This window comes from Coffea arabica, chromosome 8e (assembly GCF_036785885.1).
Source record: "Coffea arabica cultivar ET-39 chromosome 8e, Coffea Arabica ET-39 HiFi, whole genome shotgun sequence".
Lineage (NCBI taxonomy): Eukaryota > Viridiplantae > Streptophyta > Magnoliopsida > Gentianales > Rubiaceae > Coffea > Coffea arabica.
The window spans coordinates 20135293-20154333 of NC_092324.1; positions in this window are offsets into that span (position 1 = coordinate 20135293).

The window sequence follows — 19041 nt, forward strand, 5'->3', positions numbered from 1 at the left end:
AAATTCAAAGTACACATGAGATAATTCATCCGATCTCAGGAATAAGTACTACAAGCCTTCCTTCGCCTTGAGCCCTGTGGAGGGGAATAAAATATTTTTGGGGTGAGCTAGAAGCTCAGCGAGTAACCAGTAAAATCAGTAATCAAATCGGTTTAACAATAGTTCATTTCAATGATGTCATAAATCAATGATGTCATAATTCAAATGATAAGTCCAGAAACAATTACAACATTTACAAAACATTAAATATGGAGTATCAATAATTCAAGAAACATTTACAATGGAAAGCGATAGTAACATTCATGAAAAGGATACGGGCCCACATGGAGACAAATATTCGCGCGCGCGCTCGTTCTCCTGACATTTCCTCCTTCCTTCATTCTTTTGAAAAGCATTTGTTTTTTTTTTCTTTAAATGAAATCCCCGCACATTTGATCATGCATTTCATTCACCCCCTTCCCAGCCATTGGCCGGGCTCCACCAGACTTCAAGGTAATACTCGAGTATACCAAAACGTTCACCCAGGTCACCATATCGCCCGACCGAGTCCGCTTCTGGCTCGAGTCGATCGCTAACAAGAGGCAGTGGCCAGTTCAGCCAAAAGGCTTACATTCATGCGCAACTAGCATTTAATCATTAATCATTGAAAATTTCACATTTATTTAGGTCGAGTGCGATAAAGTACACACTCGCCTAGAAAACTCGTTTTAACAATCATTAAAAGCACTTAACACATTATCAATCAATAATAACAAGCCAATAAGTCAAGGAATATAGCAAACAAGGAACAAACACATGTAAGCACGCATGATATGCAAGAAAACAGTTCAAAAGTAACTTTGGAAACAGTTCAAAAGTAATTAATGCAAGGAAACAGTTCAAAAGTACTTTGGAAACAGTTCAAAAGTAAATAATGCAGGAAACGGTTCATAAATAACTTTAGAAATAGTTTAAGGTCACTCACCTCCATGGCTCAGAAATCATCCATCATATAACATTGCCTTGCTCAAATCCAAGCCTTAGATCACAAACTCAATGCAATCAAGTCCTTTCAAAGCTCGGACAGCACTTCCACTAAATTTGCTAACTTTTCCAGCCATCATGGCTTCATTATTTCCTCATTCCAACCCAAAGGTACGCACACAACAACAAGTTCATCCAATAGCCATTCAGCAAGCTCCAAGTAGTACTAGTACAAGTCAAGCTAGGGAAAAGTCCGGAAATGAAAGTTAAGCTCAAAACCAGAAAAACAGTTTTTGACGTCATTTTGCGGTAATGGTACCAAAGGCGTTACGATTGTCGGATGAAGGTTCAAGACCCACCGTTTCGAATCTAAGAGATAGGGCTAAAATATTTCAGAAGGTCACTCAACCCAGTTTCGAGTGTAACCAGGTCAAAAATGCAAGAAACTACACCAGAACCGGAAAAACAGGTTCACAAAACGCATTCTAGCGGAAACATCATAAAGCAGGGTATCCAAGCCCAAATCAAGAAATTCCAAAACCAGATGAAAGCTAAGAAACAGGGTTAAATTTCATCAGAGGGCCTCAACAACCAATTCGGAAGCAATTCCAGCCAAAACAACCAATTACAGGCACAATTCTTACATTCGGGTAAAACCAGAACAGCTATAGTAATTTCGACTTTTCTCATTCTACACTACTCCGATTGACCTGAAATTTTGTAGACACCTCTAAAATGTCATTCCCTACAACTTTCATGTTTTAAGCCAAGGCCAATTCGGCCTTTAACTAGGAGCTAAAAATTCGGGCAGAATGTTCCTTCACAAAACCTAATTTTCTGAAATTTCTTCCAAAACCGAAATTGATTGCAATTGTCCATTTTTTCCACCTTCTAGAATCATTATATACCAATTCCAATCATCATAGATAGCCACACAATCATGCTTATATTAAAACAGAAAAATCCCCAAAAATAATAAAACTTCATCACTTCAACCACAAATCAAGAAATAGTCCATAAAAGTGCATCTTATACCACCACCAATCATGAATTGAACATCATTAGAGGAAGGAGAGGGGTCCTTCACAACTCACCTTAACAATACAAGAGATAGAGCAACTAGCCACCTTAGCTTTCCAAACAACTCCACAAAACACCTCAAGACCACTTAGCAAAGAGATTTTATGGAATGATTTGGAGTTTTATTGGTTGGATTTGAAGATTGAGCAAGAAATAGAAGTAGACAAGAAAGGCTTCTCTTGTATTTTTGATCCAAGAGGTTCGGCCAAGACAAGCTTAAAATGGAGAGAAATTGGTCAATTTTTGAGGTTTAGTAAAGGTGATGCAAATTAGTCAAAGTCCAACATTGAATAAGAAGGTGACACATGTCACCTTTTGGTTTAAAACTTATCTTTTTGTCTCTCCAATACAAATATCTTAACACCTTGTAAAATAATATCACTTAATACAAAATTCCAACAAGTTGTCAAAAATATAATGCATTTACCGCACTAGCGGGTCCCACGTTCAAAATACGTTCTTAAATTCTCAAAAACCTACCGATACTAGAAAAATCATTTTAAAACTATCTTTGCTCGTAAACTTTATCTGGGGAATTTTTCTAATAAAGAAAATGTAGAAAAGGCGGGCGATTAAATAAAATAAACCCTAGAAATTTCTTTCGGGGCGTCACAAACTCCCCTCCTTAAAAGAATGTCGTCCTCGACATTCCCTCTTGTACCAATCAAGTCAAGACATTCCGCAAAAATCACTAATATTGCAAACCAAACCCACAGTCCGGCATCCTAAACTTCAAAGCCTGGGATACACTACAGAGATCTGAAGCCTAAGCTCTGATACCAACTGTGACAGCCCCACCTCCCCCTAAGGTGAACCAGAGGGTTCGGCGGGCCGCCTGCCCAGCTCTCGCCGGAACTCAGTCGTTCACTACATTCCTCAAACAGATTACAAGATAAAACTCAAATATTACATCAAATTCTCCAATAAATAATTACATATCAAAAGCGAAGCGTCCATGCTTCCACTGCGCCACTCTGATCCACGATCCAACTATTATACAAGAGGAAGTCCAAATTCAAAGTACACATGAGATAATTCATCCGATCTCAGGAATAAGTACTACAAGCCTTCCTTCGCCTTGAGCCCTGTGGAGGGGAATAAAATATTTTTGGGGTGAGCTAGAAGCTCAGCGAGTAACCAGTAAAATCAGTAATCAAATCGGTTTAACAATAGTTCATTTCAATGATGTCATAAATCAATGATGTCATAATTCAAATGATAAGTCCAGAAACAATTACAACATTTACAAAACATTAAATATGGAGTATCAATAATCCAAGAAACATTTACAATGGAAAGCGATAGTAACATTCATGAAAAGGATACGGGCCCACATGGAGACAAATATTCGCGCGCGCGCTCGTTCTCCTGACATTTCCTCCTTCCTTCATTCTTTTGAAAAGCATTTGTTTTTTTTTTCTTTAAATGAAATCCCCGCACATTTGATCATGCATTTCATTCACCCCCTTCCCAGCCATTGGCCGGGCTCCACCAGACTTCAAGGTAATACTCGAGTATACCAAAACGTTCACCCAGGTCACCATATCGCCCGACCGAGTCCGCTTCTGGCTCGAGTCGATCGCTAACAAGAGGCAGTGGCCAGTTCAGCCAAAAGGCTTACATTCATGCGCAACTAGCATTTAATCATTAATCATTGAAAATTTCACATTTATTTAGGTCGAGTGCGATAAAGTACACACTCGCCTAGAAAACTCGTTTTAACAATCATTAAAAGCACTTAACACATTATCAATCAATAATAACAAGCCAATAAGTCAAGGAATATAGCAAACAAGGAACAAACACATGTAAGCACGCATGATATGCAAGAAAACAGTTCAAAAGTAACTTTGGAAACAGTTCAAAAGTAATTAATGCAAGGAAACAGTTCAAAAGTACTTTGGAAACAGTTCAAAAGTAAATAATGCAGGAAACGGTTCATAAATAACTTTAGAAATAGTTTAAGGTCACTCACCTCCATGGCTCAGAAATCATCCATCATATAACATTGCCTTGCTCAAATCCAAGCCTTAGATCACAAACTCAATGCAATCAAGTCCTTTCAAAGCTCGGACAGCACTTCCACTAAATTTGCTAACTTTTCCAGCCATCATGGCTTCATTATTTCCTCATTCCAACCCAAAGGTACGCACACAACAACAAGTTCATCCAATATCCATTCAGCAAGCTCCAAGTAGTACTAGTACAAGTCAAGCTAGGGAAAAGTCCGGAAATGAAAGTTAAGCTCAAAACCAGAAAAACAGTTTTTGACGTCATTTTGCGGTAATGGTACCAAAGGCGTTACGATTGTCGGATGAAGGTTCAAGACCCACCGTTTCGAATCTAAGAGATAGGGCTAAAATATTTCAGAAGGTCACTCAACCCAGTTTCGAGTGTAACCAGGTCAAAAATGCAAGAAACTACACCAGAACCGGAAAAACAGGTTCACAAAACGCATTCTAGCGGAAACATCATAAAGCAGGGTATCCAAGCCCAAATCAAGAAATTCCAAAACCAGATGAAAGCTAAGAAACAGGGTTAAATTTCATCAGAGGGCCTCAACAACCAATTCGGAAGCAATTCCAGCCAAAACAACCAATTACAGGCACAATTCTTACATTCGGGTAAAACCAGAACAGCTATAGTAATTTCGACTTTTCTCATTCTACACTACTCCGATTGACCTGAAATTTTGTAGACACCTCTAAAATGTCATTCCCTACAACTTTCATGTTTTAAGCCAAGGCCAATTCGGCCTTTAACTAGGAGCTAAAAATTCGGGCAGAATGTTCCTTCACAAAACCTAATTTTCTGAAATTTCTTCCAAAACCGAAATTGATTGCAATTGTCCATTTTTTCCACCTTCTAGAATCATTATATACCAATTCCAATCATCATAGATAGCCACACAATCATGCTTATATTAAAACAGAAAAATCCCCAAAAATAATAAAACTTCATCACTTCAACCACAAATCAAGAAATAGTCCATAAAAGTGCATCTTATACCACCACCAATCATGAATTGAACATCATTAGAGGAAGGAGAGGGGTCCTTCACAACTCACCTTAACAATACAAGAGATAGAGCAACTAGCCACCTTAGCTTTCCAAACAACTCCACAAAACACCTCAAGACCACTTAGCAAAGAGATTTTATGGAATGATTTGGAGTTTTATTGGTTGGATTTGAAGATTGAGCAAGAAATAGAAGTAGACAAGAAAGGCTTCTCTTGTATTTTTGATCCAAGAGGTTCGGCCAAGACAAGCTTAAAATGGAGAGAAATTGGTCAATTTTTGAGGTTTAGTAAAGGTGATGCAAATTAGTCAAAGTCCAACTTTGAATAAGAAGGTGACACATGTCACCTTTTGGTTTAAAACTTATCTTTTTGTCTCTCCAATACAAATATCTTAACACCTTGTAAAATAATATCACTTAATACAAAATTCCAACAAGTTGTCAAAAATATAATGCATTTACCGCACTAGCGGGTCCCACGTTCAAAATACGTTCTTAAATTCTCAAAAACCTACCGATACTAGAAAAATCATTTTAAAACTATCTTTGCTCGTAAACTTTATCTGGGGAATTTTTCTAATAAAGAAAATGTAGAAAAGGCGGGCGATTAAATAAAATAAACCCTAGAAATTTCTTTCGGGGCGTCACAAACTCCCCTCCTTAAAAGAATGTCGTCCTCGACATTCCCTCTTGTACCAATCAAGTCAAGACATTCCGCAAAAATCACTAATATTGCAAACCAAACCCACAGTCCGGCATCCTAAACTTCAAAGCCTGGGATACACTACAGAGATCTGAAGCCTAAGCTCTGATACCAACTGTGACAGCCCCACCTCCCCCTAAGGTGAACCAGAGGGTTCGGCGGGCCGCCTGCCCAGCTCTCGCCGGAACTCAGTCGTTCACTACATTCCTCAAACAGATTACAAGATAAAACTCAAATATTACATCAAATTCTCCAATAAATAATTACATATCAAAAGCGAAGCGTCCATGCTTCCACTGCGCCACTCTGATCCACGATCCAACTATTATACAAGAGGAAGTCCAAATTCAAAGTACACATGAGATAATTCATCCGATCTCAGGAATAAGTACTACAAGCCTTCCTTCGCCTTGAGCCCTGTGGAGGGGAATAAAATATTTTTGGGGTGAGCTAGAAGCTCAGCGAGTAACCAGTAAAATCAGTAATCAAATCGGTTTAACAATAGTTCATTTCAATGATGTCATAAATCAATGATGTCATAATTCAAATGATAAGTCCAGAAACAATTACAACATTTACAAAACATTAAATATGGAGTATCAATAATTCAAGAAACATTTACAATGGAAAGCGATAGTAACATTCATGAAAAGGATACGGGCCCACATGGAGACAAATATTCGCGCGCGCGCTCGTTCTCCTGACATTTCCTCCTTCCTTCATTCTTTTGAAAAGCATTTGTTTTTTTTTTCTTTAAATGAAATCCCCGCACATTTGATCATGCATTTCATTCACCCCCTTCCCAGCCATTGGCCGGGCTCCACCAGACTTCAAGGTAATACTCGAGTATACCAAAACGTTCACCCAGGTCACCATATCGCCCGACCGAGTCCGCTTCTGGCTCGAGTCGATCGCTAACAAGAGGCAGTGGCCAGTTCAGCCAAAAGGCTTACATTCATGCGCAACTAGCATTTAATCATTAATCATTGAAAATTTCACATTTATTTAGGTCGAGTGCGATAAAGTACACACTCGCCTAGAAAACTCGTTTTAACAATCATTAAAAGCACTTAACACATTATCAATCAATAATAACAAGCCAATAAGTCAAGGAATATAGCAAACAAGGAACAAACACATGTAAGCACGCATGATATGCAAGAAAACAGTTCAAAAGTAACTTTGGAAACAGTTCAAAAGTAATTAATGCAAGGAAACAGTTCAAAAGTACTTTGGAAACAGTTCAAAAGTAAATAATGCAGGAAACGGTTCATAAATAACTTTAGAAATAGTTTAAGGTCACTCACCTCCATGGCTCAGAAATCATCCATCATATAACATTGCCTTGCTCAAATCCAAGCCTTAGATCACAAACTCAATGCAATCAAGTCCTTTCAAAGCTCGGACAGCACTTCCACTAAATTTGCTAACTTTTCCAGCCATCATGGCTTCATTATTTCCTCATTCCAACCCAAAGGTACGCACACAACAACAAGTTCATCCAATAGCCATTCAGCAAGCTCCAAGTAGTACTAGTACAAGTCAAGCTAGGGAAAAGTCCGGAAATGAAAGTTAAGCTCAAAACCAGAAAAACAGTTTTTGACGTCATTTTGCGGTAATGGTACCAAAGGCGTTACGATTGTCGGATGAAGGTTCAAGACCCACCGTTTCGAATCTAAGAGATAGGGCTAAAATATTTCAGAAGGTCACTCAACCCAGTTTCGAGTGTAACCAGGTCAAAAATGCAAGAAACTACACCAGAACCGGAAAAACAGGTTCACAAAACGCATTCTAGCGGAAACATCATAAAGCAGGGTATCCAAGCCCAAATCAAGAAATTCCAAAACCAGATGAAAGCTAAGAAACAGGGTTAAATTTCATCAGAGGGCCTCAACAACCAATTCGGAAGCAATTCCAGCCAAAACAACCAATTACAGGCACAATTCTTACATTCGGGTAAAACCAGAACAGCTATAGTAATTTCGACTTTTCTCATTCTACACTACTCCGATTGACCTGAAATTTTGTAGACACCTCTAAAATGTCATTCCCTACAACTTTCATGTTTTAAGCCAAGGCCAATTCGGCCTTTAACTAGGAGCTAAAAATTCGGGCAGAATGTTCCTTCACAAAACCTAATTTTCTGAAATTTCTTCCAAAACCGAAATTGATTGCAATTGTCCATTTTTTCCACCTTCTAGAATCATTATATACCAATTCCAATCATCATAGATAGCCACACAATCATGCTTATATTAAAACAGAAAAATCCCCAAAAATAATAAAACTTCATCACTTCAACCACAAATCAAGAAATAGTCCATAAAAGTGCATCTTATACCACCACCAATCATGAATTGAACATCATTAGAGGAAGGAGAGGGGTCCTTCACAACTCACCTTAACAATACAAGAGATAGAGCAACTAGCCACCTTAGCTTTCCAAACAACTCCACAAAACACCTCAAGACCACTTAGCAAAGAGATTTTATGGAATGATTTGGAGTTTTATTGGTTGGATTTGAAGATTGAGCAAGAAATAGAAGTAGACAAGAAAGGCTTCTCTTGTATTTTTGATCCAAGAGGTTCGGCCAAGACAAGCTTAAAATGGAGAGAAATTGGTCAATTTTTGAGGTTTAGTAAAGGTGATGCAAATTAGTCAAAGTCCAACTTTGAATAAGAAGGTGACACATGTCACCTTTTGGTTTAAAACTTATCTTTTTGTCTCTCCAATACAAATATCTTAACACCTTGTAAAATAATATCACTTAATACAAAATTCCAACAAGTTGTCAAAAATATAATGCATTTACCGCACTAGCGGGTCCCACGTTCAAAATACGTTCTTAAATTCTCAAAAACCTACCGATACTAGAAAAATCATTTTAAAACTATCTTTGCTCGTAAACTTTATCTGGGGAATTTTTCTAATAAAGAAAATGTAGAAAAGGCGGGCGATTAAATAAAATAAACCCTAGAAATTTCTTTCGGGGCGTCACAAACTCCCCTCCTTAAAAGAATGTCGTCCTCGACATTCCCTCTTGTACCAATCAAGTCAAGACATTCCGCAAAAATCACTAATATTGCAAACCAAACCCACAGTCCGGCATCCTAAACTTCAAAGCCTGGGATACACTACAGAGATCTGAAGCCTAAGCTCTGATACCAACTGTGACAGCCCCACCTCCCCCTAAGGTGAACCAGAGGGTTCGGCGGGCCGCCTGCCCAGCTCTCGCCGGAACTCAGTCGTTCACTACATTCCTCAAACAGATTACAAGATAAAACTCAAATATTACATCAAATTCTCCAATAAATAATTACATATCAAAAGCGAAGCGTCCATGCTTCCACTGCGCCACTCTGATCCACGATCCAACTATTATACAAGAGGAAGTCCAAATTCAAAGTACACATGAGATAATTCATCCGATCTCAGGAATAAGTACTACAAGCCTTCCTTCGCCTTGAGCCCTGTGGAGGGGAATAAAATATTTTTGGGGTGAGCTAGAAGCTCAGCGAGTAACCAGTAAAATCAGTAATCAAATCGGTTTAACAATAGTTCATTTCAATGATGTCATAAATCAATGATGTCATAATTCAAATGATAAGTCCAGAAACAATTACAACATTTACAAAACATTAAATATGGAGTATCAATAATTCAAGAAACATTTACAATGGAAAGCGATAGTAACATTCATGAAAAGGATACGGGCCCACATGGAGACAAATATTCGCGCGCGCGCTCGTTCTCCTGACATTTCCTCCTTCCTTCATTCTTTTGAAAAGCATTTGTTTTTTTTTTCTTTAAATGAAATCCCCGCACATTTGATCATGCATTTCATTCACCCCCTTCCCAGCCATTGGCCGGGCTCCACCAGACTTCAAGGTAATACTCGAGTATACCAAAACGTTCACCCAGGTCACCATATCGCCCGACCGAGTCCGCTTCTGGCTCGAGTCGATCGCTAACAAGAGGCAGTGGCCAGTTCAGCCAAAAGGCTTACATTCATGCGCAACTAGCATTTAATCATTAATCATTGAAAATTTCACATTTATTTAGGTCGAGTGCGATAAAGTACACACTCGCCTAGAAAACTCGTTTTAACAATCATTAAAAGCACTTAACACATTATCAATCAATAATAACAAGCCAATAAGTCAAGGAATATAGCAAACAAGGAACAAACACATGTAAGCACGCATGATATGCAAGAAAACAGTTCAAAAGTAACTTTGGAAACAGTTCAAAAGTAATTAATGCAAGGAAACAGTTCAAAAGTACTTTGGAAACAGTTCAAAAGTAAATAATGCAGGAAACGGTTCATAAATAACTTTAGAAATAGTTTAAGGTCACTCACCTCCATGGCTCAGAAATCATCCATCATATAACATTGCCTTGCTCAAATCCAAGCCTTAGATCACAAACTCAATGCAATCAAGTCCTTTCAAAGCTCGGACAGCACTTCCACTAAATTTGCTAACTTTTCCAGCCATCATGGCTTCATTATTTCCTCATTCCAACCCAAAGGTACGCACACAACAACAAGTTCATCCAATAGCCATTCAGCAAGCTCCAAGTAGTACTAGTACAAGTCAAGCTAGGGAAAAGTCCGGAAATGAAAGTTAAGCTCAAAACCAGAAAAACAGTTTTTGACGTCATTTTGCGGTAATGGTACCAAAGGCGTTACGATTGTCGGATGAAGGTTCAAGACCCACCGTTTCGAATCTAAGAGATAGGGCTAAAATATTTCAGAAGGTCACTCAACCCAGTTTCGAGTGTAACCAGGTCAAAAATGCAAGAAACTACACCAGAACCGGAAAAACAGGTTCACAAAACGCATTCTAGCGGAAACATCATAAAGCAGGGTATCCAAGCCCAAATCAAGAAATTCCAAAACCAGATGAAAGCTAAGAAACAGGGTTAAATTTCATCAGAGGGCCTCAACAACCAATTCGGAAGCAATTCCAGCCAAAACAACCAATTACAGGCACAATTCTTACATTCGGGTAAAACCAGAACAGCTATAGTAATTTCGACTTTTCTCATTCTACACTACTCCGATTGACCTGAAATTTTGTAGACACCTCTAAAATGTCATTCCCTACAACTTTCATGTTTTAAGCCAAGGCCAATTCGGCCTTTAACTAGGAGCTAAAAATTCGGGCAGAATGTTCCTTCACAAAACCTAATTTTCTGAAATTTCTTCCAAAACCGAAATTGATTGCAATTGTCCATTTTTTCCACCTTCTAGAATCATTATATACCAATTCCAATCATCATAGATAGCCACACAATCATGCTTATATTAAAACAGAAAAATCCCCAAAAATAATAAAACTTCATCACTTCAACCACAAATCAAGAAATAGTCCATAAAAGTGCATCTTATACCACCACCAATCATGAATTGAACATCATTAGAGGAAGGAGAGGGGTCCTTCACAACTCACCTTAACAATACAAGAGATAGAGCAACTAGCCACCTTAGCTTTCCAAACAACTCCACAAAACACCTCAAGACCACTTAGCAAAGAGATTTTATGGAATGATTTGGAGTTTTATTGGTTGGATTTGAAGATTGAGCAAGAAATAGAAGTAGACAAGAAAGGCTTCTCTTGTATTTTTGATCCAAGAGGTTCGGCCAAGACAAGCTTAAAATGGAGAGAAATTGGTCAATTTTTGAGGTTTAGTAAAGGTGATGCAAATTAGTCAAAGTCCAACTTTGAATAAGAAGGTGACACATGTCACCTTTTGGTTTAAAACTTATCTTTTTGTCTCTCCAATACAAATATCTTAACACCTTGTAAAATAATATCACTTAATACAAAATTCCAACAAGTTGTCAAAAATATAATGCATTTACCGCACTAGCGGGTCCCACGTTCAAAATACGTTCTTAAATTCTCAAAAACCTACCGATACTAGAAAAATCATTTTAAAACTATCTTTGCTCGTAAACTTTATCTGGGGAATTTTTCTAATAAAGAAAATGTAGAAAAGGCGGGCGATTAAATAAAATAAACCCTAGAAATTTCTTTCGGGGCGTCACAAACTCCCCTCCTTAAAAGAATGTCGTCCTCGACATTCCCTCTTGTACCAATCAAGTCAAGACATTCCGCAAAAATCACTAATATTGCAAACCAAACCCACAGTCCGGCATCCTAAACTTCAAAGCCTGGGATACACTACAGAGATCTGAAGCCTAAGCTCTGATACCAACTGTGACAGCCCCACCTCCCCCTAAGGTGAACCAGAGGGTTCGGCGGGCCGCCTGCCCAGCTCTCGCCGGAACTCAGTCGTTCACTACATTCCTCAAACAGATTACAAGATAAAACTCAAATATTACATCAAATTCTCCAATAAATAATTACATATCAAAAGCGAAGCGTCCATGCTTCCACTGCGCCACTCTGATCCACGATCCAACTATTATACAAGAGGAAGTCCAAATTCAAAGTACACATGAGATAATTCATCCGATCTCAGGAATAAGTACTACAAGCCTTCCTTCGCCTTGAGCCCTGTGGAGGGGAATAAAATATTTTTGGGGTGAGCTAGAAGCTCAGCGAGTAACCAGTAAAATCAGTAATCAAATCGGTTTAACAATAGTTCATTTCAATGATGTCATAAATCAATGATGTCATAATTCAAATGATAAGTCCAGAAACAATTACAACATTTACAAAACATTAAATATGGAGTATCAATAATTCAAGAAACATTTACAATGGAAAGCGATAGTAACATTCATGAAAAGGATACGGGCCCACATGGAGACAAATATTCGCGCGCGCGCTCGTTCTCCTGACATTTCCTCCTTCCTTCATTCTTTTGAAAAGCATTTGTTTTTTTTTTCTTTAAATGAAATCCCCGCACATTTGATCATGCATTTCATTCACCCCCTTCCCAGCCATTGGCCGGGCTCCACCAGACTTCAAGGTAATACTCGAGTATACCAAAACGTTCACCCAGGTCACCATATCGCCCGACCGAGTCCGCTTCTGGCTCGAGTCGATCGCTAACAAGAGGCAGTGGCCAGTTCAGCCAAAAGGCTTACATTCATGCGCAACTAGCATTTAATCATTAATCATTGAAAATTTCACATTTATTTAGGTCGAGTGCGATAAAGTACACACTCGCCTAGAAAACTCGTTTTAACAATCATTAAAAGCACTTAACACATTATCAATCAATAATAACAAGCCAATAAGTCAAGGAATATAGCAAACAAGGAACAAACACATGTAAGCACGCATGATATGCAAGAAAACAGTTCAAAAGTAACTTTGGAAACAGTTCAAAAGTAATTAATGCAAGGAAACAGTTCAAAAGTACTTTGGAAACAGTTCAAAAGTAAATAATGCAGGAAACGGTTCATAAATAACTTTAGAAATAGTTTAAGGTCACTCACCTCCATGGCTCAGAAATCATCCATCATATAACATTGCCTTGCTCAAATCCAAGCCTTAGATCACAAACTCAATGCAATCAAGTCCTTTCAAAGCTCGGACAGCACTTCCACTAAATTTGCTAACTTTTCCAGCCATCATGGCTTCATTATTTCCTCATTCCAACCCAAAGGTACGCACACAACAACAAGTTCATCCAATAGCCATTCAGCAAGCTCCAAGTAGTACTAGTACAAGTCAAGCTAGGGAAAAGTCCGGAAATGAAAGTTAAGCTCAAAACCAGAAAAACAGTTTTTGACGTCATTTTACGGTAATGGTACCAAAGGCGTTACGATTGTCGGATGAAGGTTCAAGACCCACCGTTTCGAATCTAAGAGATAGGGCTAAAATATTTCAGAAGGTCACTCAACCCAGTTTCGAGTGTAACCAGGTCAAAAATGCAAGAAACTACACCAGAACCGGAAAAACAGGTTCACAAAACGCATTCTAGCGGAAACATCATAAAGCAGGGTATCCAAGCCCAAATCAAGAAATTCCAAAACCAGATGAAAGCTAAGAAACAGGGTTAAATTTCATCAGAGGGCCTCAACAACCAATTCGGAAGCAATTCCAGCCAAAACAACCAATTACAGGCACAATTCTTACATTCGGGTAAAACCAGAACAGCTATAGTAATTTCGACTTTTCTCATTCTACACTACTCCGATTGACCTGAAATTTTGTAGAAACCTCTAAAATGTCATTCCCTACAACTTTCATGTTTTAAGCCAAGGCCAATTCGGCCTTTAACTAGGAGCTAAAAATTCGGGCAGAATGTTCCTTCACAAAACCTAATTTTCTGAAATTTCTTCCAAAACCGAAATTGATTGCAATTGTCCATTTTTTCCACCTTCTAGAATCATTATATACCAATTCCAATCATCATAGATAGCCACACAATCATGCTTATATTAAAACAGAAAAATCCCCAAAAATAATAAAACTTCATCACTTCAACCACAAATCAAGAAATAATCCGTAAAAGTGCATCTTATACCACCACCAATCATGAATTGAACATCATTAGAGGAAGGAGAGGGGTCCTTCACAACTCACCTTAGCAATACAAGAGATAGAGCAACTAGCCACGTTAGCTTTCCAAACAACTCCACAAAACACCTCAAGACCACTTAGCAAAGAGATTTTATGGAATGATTTGGAGTTTTATTGGTTGGATTTGAAGATTGAGCAAGAAATAGAAGTAGACAAGAAAGGCTTCTCTTGTATTTTTGATCCAAGAGGTTCGGCCAAGACAAGCTTAAAATGGAGAGAAATTGGTCAATTTTTGAGGTTTAGTAAAGGTGATGCAAATTAGTCAAAGTCCAACTTTGAATAAGAAGGTGACACATGTCACCTTTTGGTTTAAAACTTATCTTTTTGTCTCTCCAATACAAATATCTTAACACCTTGTAAAATAATATCACTTAATACAAAATTCCAACAAGTTGTCAAAAATATAATGCATTTACCGCACTAGCGGGTCCCACGTTCAAAATACGTTCTTAAATTCTCAAAAACCTACCGATACTAGAAAAATCATTTTAAAACTATCTTTGCTCGTAAACTTTATCTGGGAATTTTTCTAATAAAGAAAATGTAGAAAAGGCGGGCGATTAAATAAAATAAACCCTAGAAATTTCTTTCGGGGCGTCACAAACTCCCCTCCTTAAAAGAATGTCGTCCTCGACATTCCCTCTTGTACCAATCAAGTCAAGACATTCCGCAAAAATCACTAATATTGCAAACCAAACCCACAGTCCGGCATCCTAAACTTCAAAGCCTGGGATACACTACAGAGATCTGAAGCCTAAGCTCTGATACCAACTGTGACAGCCCCACCTCCCCCTAAGGTGAACCAGAGGGTTCGGCGGGCCGCCTGCCCAGCTCTCGCCGGAACTCAGTCGTTCACTACATTCCTCAAACAGATTACAAGATAAAACTCAAATATTACATCAAATTCTCCAATAAATAATTACATATCAAAAGCGAAGCGTCCAAGCTTCCACTGCGCCACTCTGATCCACGATCCAACTATTATACAAGAGGAAGTCCAAATTCAAAGTACACATGAGATAATTCATCCGATCTCAGGAATAAGTACTACAAGCCTTCCTTCGCCTTGAGCCCTGTGGAGGGGAATAAAATATTTTTGGGGTGAGCTAGAATCTCAGCGAGTAACCAGTAAAATCAGTAATCAAATCGGTTTAACAATAGTTCATTTCAATGATGTCATAAATCAATGATGTCATAATTCAAATGATAAGTCCAGAAATAATTACAACATTTACAAAACATTAAATATGGAGTATCAATAATTCAAGAAACATTTACAATGGAAAGCGATAGTAACATTCATGAAAAGGATACGGACCCACATGGAGCCAAATATTCGCGCGCGCGCTCGTTCTCCTGACATTTCCTCCTTCCTTCATTCTTTTGAAAAGCATTTGTTTTTTTTTCTTTAAATGAAATCCCCGCACATTTGATCATGCATTTCATTCACCCCCTTCCCAGCCATTGGCCGGGCTCCACCAGACTTCAAGGTAATACTCGAGTATACCAAAACGTTCACCCAGGTCACCATATCGCCCGACCGAGTCCGCTTCTGGCTCGAGTCAATCGGTAACAAGAGGCAGTGGCCAGTTCAGCCAAAAGGCTTACATTCATGCGCAACTAGCATTTAATCATTAATCATTGAAAATTTCACATTTATTTAGGTCGAGTGCGATAAAGTACACACTCGCCTAGAAAACTCGTTTTAACAATCATTAAAAGCACTTAACACATTATCAATCAATAATAACAAGCCAATAAGTCAAGGAATATAGCAAACAAGGAACAAACACATGTAAGCACGCATGATATACAAGAAAACAGTTCAAAAGTAACTTTGGAAACAGTTCAAAAGTAATTAATGCAAGGAAACAGTTCAAAAGTACTTTGGAAACAGTTCAAAAGTAAATAATGCAGGAAACGGTTCATAAATAACTTTAGAAATAGTTTAAGGTCACTCACCTCCATGGCTCAGAAATCATCCATCATATAACATTGCCTTGCTCAAATCCAAGCCTTAGATCACAAACTCAATGCAATCAAGTCCTTTCAAAGCTCGGACAACACTTCCACTAAATTTGCTAACTTTTCCAGCCATCATGGCTTCATTATTTCCTCATTCCAACCCAAAGGTACGCACACAACAACAAATTCATTCAATAGCCATTCAGCAAGCTCCAAGTAGTACTAGTACAAGTCAAGCTAGGGAAAAGTCCGGAAATGAAAGTTAAGCTCAAAACCAGAAAAACAGTTTTTGACGTCATTTTACGGTAATGGTACCAAAGGCGCTACGATTGTCGGATGAAGGTTCAAGACCCACCGTTTCGAAGCTAAGAGATAGGGCTAAAATATTTCAGAAGGTCACTCAACCCAGTTTCGAGTGTAACCAGGTCAAAAATGCAAGAAACTTTCCAAACAACTCCACAAAACACCTCAAGACCACTTAGCAAAGAGATTTTATGGAATGATTTGGAGTTTTATTGGTTGGATTTGAAGATTGAGCAAGAAATAGAAGTAGACAAGAAAGGCTTCTCTTGTATTTTTGCTCCAAGAGGTTCGGCCAAGACAAGCTTAAAATGGAGAGAAATTGGTCAATTTTTGTGGTTTAGTAAAGGTGATGCAAATTAGTCAAAGTCCAACTTTGAATAAGAAGGTGACACATGTCACCTTTTGGTTTAAAACTTATCTTTTTGTCTCTCCAATACAAATATCTTAACACCTTGTAAAATAATATCACTAAATACAAAATTCCAACAAGTTGTCAAAAATATAATGCATTTACCGCACTAGCGGGTCCCACGTTCAAAATACGTTCTTAAATTCTCAAAAACTTACCGATACTAGAAAAATCATTTTAAAACTATCTTTGCTCGTAAACTTTATCTGGGGAATTTTTCTAATAAAGAAAATGTAGAAAAGGCGGGCGATTAAATAAAATAAACCCTAGAAATTTCTTTCGGGGCGTCACACTATAGCAATTTAACATATGGTGTTTTCTTCATAATTTTCTTCAGTTTTAACTCCAACTCATCATGCAAAAGGTGATTCTCCAACTACAGAGTAAACTTGATCATCCATATTAAATTTTACAGCCAGAATTTCAAAGGAAAACTGATCTGAAGTCTATTTCTCTCTCTCGGTCAAGCTGTGGTTGTTTTGGACAGCAATCCGTTTTTAAACAAGAAGTTTCTCCATTAACTACTTCAGTTCCCATTCAACTCCAACATGCATGCTAAAACTAAAAAAAATTATGCAAGGTATTCAGCTTTAACGTAGGAATTTGGAACCCAAAAATCTGTCAAGAAAATTGGAAAATTTCCTTACTTCATCTCTCGGCTAGATAGACAGAACCACCGGTTAATTCTTGCAAATTTTTCACTCAAGCTAACAACTCTGCACCAGTTACGCAAATAAGACAAGGAAATAACACATGGTTTGAGCTTCTAGCAGAAAGTTACTCCATACATTCGGTTACTAAGCTGCAAATTTCAGTTTCTTCCTCTCGGATGAAGCTGCAAAAATTCCAGCATGTTTCTTCCTACGGTCTCAACCCAAAATTCCATCTTTTCCCAAGTTTCTTCAACTAAACTTCCCATAATACATAAAATTGACTTGATTTTGATGTAGATATGTTGTATAGTTTATGTGGAAAGATTCCACCAAAAATCACTTGATTTGGTTGGGTAAATGTTTGGATTTCGAAATTTCTTCATGGCTGGAAAACGTGTCCAGAGTTACTCTGGCAGCGAATTTCAAATGACCATAACTCTTTGCTCCAATGTCGAAATCGAGTGCCGTTTGCGGCATTTGAAAGTAGACACTTCCAGTTTTCTAACAGTATAAAATGAATCCCCTGATTCCACTTGAGTGAATCGTAAGTGATATTTGAGCGAGATAGCGACTTTAAGCTTCTAATCTGGAAATTGTGGTTGTTTTGCAGGGATGGAGAATGGAAACGGGAACCCTGCTGCTAATGGGAATGGTCATGCCAATGGCCATGTAGAGCCTCCTAGGCCTATTTACTACCGAGCTCTTGGTGGAGGAGCTCGTGTGCGTTACTCACCCGCTGATAGGTATCTTCATTGTCCGTGTAGGTTGACGTATGCATACCCGAACCACCTTGTACTAGCCCTTGACGACGAGCGTCGTCAGTTGGTGAACACCAATCGAGATCTACTGCAGGAGGTTGAGGACCTAAGCTTTATGGTGAATGCTCAGAATGATAGGATTGCAGAGTTAGAGGGGATGGCAGCAAACGAGATGACTAAGGCTGAGGTCGGTCATGATGAGTTTCAGAGGGTTAGGGCTCGACTTACTAGGATAGGCGAGGAGGTCCGGGATCGGGCTTCCGGGATTTTGGCAACACTTCTATGTTGATTGATGATGTCATGGACGTTGTCCAGAATTCGGTTCAGGAGGAGGATCCGGAGGAGGACCCTGAGGAGGAGGTTCCCCCTGATAGCCCTACTGTGGACTAGACCTAGAGTGATAGGTTTTTGACTTTTGTGACTAGGAATAGCTGGGATGATGCTAGTGCTGAGACCATTGTATTTTGTTTGACTGTGTGGCCTACTTTTGAGGCACTTGACTTTACTTTAGTCGTGCATGACTAAAAGTACTTTTTTGGCACCTGTGTGCTATATTTTTGTAAATGCCCCGTGACTTGTTAATTTTACAAACCTTGAAATGTTGATATATGCTAGTCATTTTATTTTCAAATGTTTTTCATGTTGTCTTGTGTTTTTAAAGTGTTTCCTCGCATAATTGTTTT